Raw genomic sequence first — 4,141 nt, forward strand, 5'->3', positions numbered from 1 at the left:
TAACATTTGTATCACAGGAATCCTAGAAGAAGAAAAGAGGGGAAAGGGGCAGAAGGTTTACTTGAGTAAATTATAGGTGAAAACTTACCTAATCTGGGGAAAGAAACAGACATCCATATACAGGAAATACAGAGAACTCCCATCAAAATCAACAAAAGTAGGTCAACTCCACCATGTATTGTAGTAAAATTTGCAAAATACAGAGATAAGGAAAACATCCTTAGAGCAGAAAATGAAAAGAATTTACAAAAGAAGACAAATCAGAGTAGCAGCAGACTTATCAAAAGAAACTTGGCAGGCAGCCTAGAAGGGAGTGGCATGAAATATTCAACTTGAATGAATGGGAAAAATATGCAGCCAAGAATATGTTACTCATTCAGAACAGATGGAGAGATGAAGAGTTTCCAAAACAAGAACAAAAAACAAAAAACAACTAAAGGCGTTTGAGACCACTAAAGCAGCCCTGCAAGAAATATTAAAGGAGACTCTTTGAGTTGGAAAGTAATACCAAAAGTAACAAAGACTAGAAAGGAACAAAGGAACTCTCTGGAAACAGTGGCTTTACAGATAATACAATGACACAAAATTCATATGTATACATAACCACTCTGAAAGTAAATGGACGAAGTGCTCCAATCAAAAATGTGCGGTATCAAATGGATAAAAAAAAAAAAGACCCATATATATATTTTGCCTAAAATAGACTGATTTTGGACCTAAAAACACCTGTAGATTGAATGTGAGGGGATGAAGAACAATGTATCATGCTAATGGACATCAAAAGAAAGTTTGGATAGCCATACTCATATCAATCAAACTGGATTTTAAACAAAAGACTTGCAAGAGATGAAGAAGGTACTGTATCATAATAAAGGGGTCTATCCAATAAGAAATCTAACAATTGTAAATATTATGCCACCAACATAGAAGCAACTAAATATATAAATCAATTAATAACAAACATAAAGAAGCTCATTGATAATAATATAATAATAATAATAGGATATATTAAAACCCCACTTACAACAATGGACAGATCATCTAACAAGAAAATCAACAAGGAAACAATGGCTTTGAATGAAACACTGGACCAGATGGACTTAACAGATATATTCAGAAAATTTCAGCCAAATGCAGCACAATATACAATCTTTTCCAGTGCACACGGAACATTCTCCAGAATAGGTCATAAACAGGGTCACAAATCAGGCCTCAACATATACAAAATATTGAGATCACATCATGCATATTTTCTGACTACAATGCAATGAAACTTGAGTCACCCAGAAGAAAAAAATTTTGAAAGACCACTAATAATTGGAGGTCAAATAACTTCCTACTAAAAATGAACAGGTTAGCCATAAATTAAGAAATTAAAAAAAAATACCTGGAACCAAATGAAAATGAAACACCATTGGAATGCAGGATAAGTGGGCATAAGAAGGAAATATATAGCAATATAGGCCTACGTCAAGAAGCAACAGAAGTCTCAACTATACAATCTAACCTTACACCTAAAGGAGCTAGAAAAGGAAAGCAACTGAAGCCTAAAGCCAGCAGAAGAAGGGAAATAATAAAGATTAGAGCAGTAATAAAGAATACAGGAGCAAAACAACACAGTAGAACAGATCAATAAAACTAGGAACTGATTCTTTGAAAAAATTAATAAAAGTGATAAATCCCTAGCCTGACATACCAAAATGAAAAAAAAGAAAGGACCCAATTAAATAAAATCACAAATGAGAGAGGAGAGATCACAGTCAACACCACAGAAGTAAAACAAGTATAAGAGAATATTATGAATAATTATATGCCACCAAGTCACACAATCTAGAAGAAGTGGATAGATGCCTAGAAACGTAAACTATGAAACTGAAATAGGAAGAAAGGGAAAATTATAACAGACCCATACCCAGCAAAGAACTTGAATCAGTAATCAAAATGTCTCAACAAACAAAAGTCCAGGGCCAGATGGCTTCCCAGGGGAATTAATTCTACCAAACTTTTAAAGAAGAACCAATACCTATTCTTCTTAAAATATTCCAAAAAATAGAAATATAAGGAAAACTTCCAAATTCACCCATGAGGCCAGGATTACCTTGAATCCAAAACCAGGCAAAGACCACACTGAAAAGGAGAATTGTAGGTCAATATTCTTGGTGAACATGGATACAAAAATTCTCGACAAGATACCGGCAAATATAATCCAACAGTGTATTGAAGGAATTATTCACCATGTTCAGGTGGGATTTATCCAAAGGTTATTCAATATTTGAAATACAATTTACAAAACTTAGACAGAGAAGGTCACAGATATGGCGGCTGTCAGGATGGGAAAACTGATAATCATACCTGCAGGTCTGATGTGTGCATCTATAAGTGTACATGCAGCCAAAGAAGAAGAATTGAAAAAGCAGCTAGTAAAAACAAGAGCAGCTCCCCATATATACCACACCACCTCTGCAGTCTAAATATGTTGAAGAGCAGCCTGGTCATTTACAAATGGGCTTTGCATCCATCCGTAAAACAACTGGTCATTATATTGGCTGGTGTAAGGGTGTTTATGTCTTTGTGAAAAATGGGATAATGGATACAGTACAATTTGGAAAAGATGCTTATGTCTATCTGAAGAATCCACCTAGAGATTTTCTTCCAAAAATTGGAGTGATTACAGTTTCAGGATTAGCAGGCTTGTTTTCAGCAAGAAAAGTAAGTCTTGGTATTGGCCTGCTTTTGTCAATTTTGATGGGAGTTCTCTGTTCCTGGATCTGGATGTATGCTTCCTTTCCCAGATTAGGGTCCAGGTTTAAGAAAATTGCTTAACCCTTGAGACTGGCCACTTTAGGAGCAACTGTTTGCTACCCAGTTCAGTCAATAATAATTGCAAAGGTAACTGGGAAAAAGGCATATACTACAAGCCAGCAAATTTATGAAGCAGTTATATCATTGTGGACAAAAAACAACAAAAAAGAGTCACTCCCTAAACCTAAAGAAAGAACTAAGATAGAAAACTCTGGTGAAATAGAAATATCTGGAAAAACAACTCACAACCTGAAATTTTCAGTGCCTTTGTCAATAGAACTCATTTTTGAAACAAAGACAGAATCGGAATCTACCTCAGGTGCTACACAGTTTATGCCTGACCCCAACCAAGCTCATGGATCACGGGCAGTCCCATCCAGAAGATTTAGATATGTACAGCACTAGAAGCTGAAATAGTCTGCATAGAGAACTACAAGATGTGTGAAGTTGAAAATAATGATGAGGAAGATGGCTGCGTAGGAGGATGCTGGGCTCACGGCGCATCCTGCTGATCACTTAGATTCCACCTACACCTGCCTAAATAACCTAGAAAATCGCCAGAGGATTAGCAGAACGGAGTCGCCGGAGCCAAGCGCAGACGAGAGGCCCACGGAAGAGGGTAGGAAGGGTGGCGAGGCGGTGCAAGCTCCACGGATTGGCGGGAGGGAGCCAGGGCAGAGGGGCGGCTCGCCGGCCAAGCAGAGCCCCCGAGTCTGGCTTGCAAAAAGTGGAGGGGCCTGAAGGACTGTGTTCCCACAGCAAGCGCGACTTAGCGGCTGGGAGGTCATAAGTTAACAGCTCTGCTCAGAAAGCGGGAAGGCTGGAGGACAAAGGGAAGGAGAGCTGCTGAGCCCCCTGACGACAGAGCTCAGTTTGGTGGGGAACAAAGGCGCTCGCCAGCGCCATCTCCCCCGCCCATCCCCCTGCCAAAATCCCAAAGAGAACCAGTTCTTGCCAGGGAACTTGCTCGCTCCGCGCAAACACCCAACTCTGCGCTTCTGCGGTGCCAAACCTCCGGGAGCGGATCTGACTCCCTCCTGCTGCCACAGGGCCCCTCCTGAAGTGCATCACCTAAGGAGAAGCAAGCTAGCCTGCCCCTCCTGCCCCTGTGCACCTTGCCTACCCACCCCAGCTAAGACGCCAGATCCCCAGCATCACAAGCCTGGCAGTGTGCAAGTAGCCAAGACAGGTCACCCCACCCCACAGTGAATCCCGCCCCTAGGAGAGGGGAAGAGAAGGCACACACCAGTCTGACTGTGGACACAGCGGTGGGCTGGGGGCAGACATCAGGTCTGACAGCGGCTCCGCCCACCAACTCCAGTTATACATCACAGCACAG

At 40.8% G+C, this 4,141-nt stretch overlaps 1 pseudogene; it reads left to right on the plus strand.

Moving 5' to 3' along the window:
* Positions 1-2,294: 2,294 nt before the first annotated feature.
* On the plus strand, positions 2,295-3,265 carry LOC121024089 (MICOS complex subunit MIC27-like; annotated as a pseudogene).
* The last annotated feature ends 876 nt before the right edge of the window (positions 3,266-4,141 follow it).

This window comes from Herpailurus yagouaroundi, unplaced genomic scaffold (genome assembly GCF_014898765.1).
Source record: "Herpailurus yagouaroundi ecotype Mexico unplaced genomic scaffold, PumYag 55449, whole genome shotgun sequence".
In the NCBI taxonomy this organism is placed as follows: domain Eukaryota; kingdom Metazoa; phylum Chordata; class Mammalia; order Carnivora; family Felidae; genus Herpailurus; species Herpailurus yagouaroundi.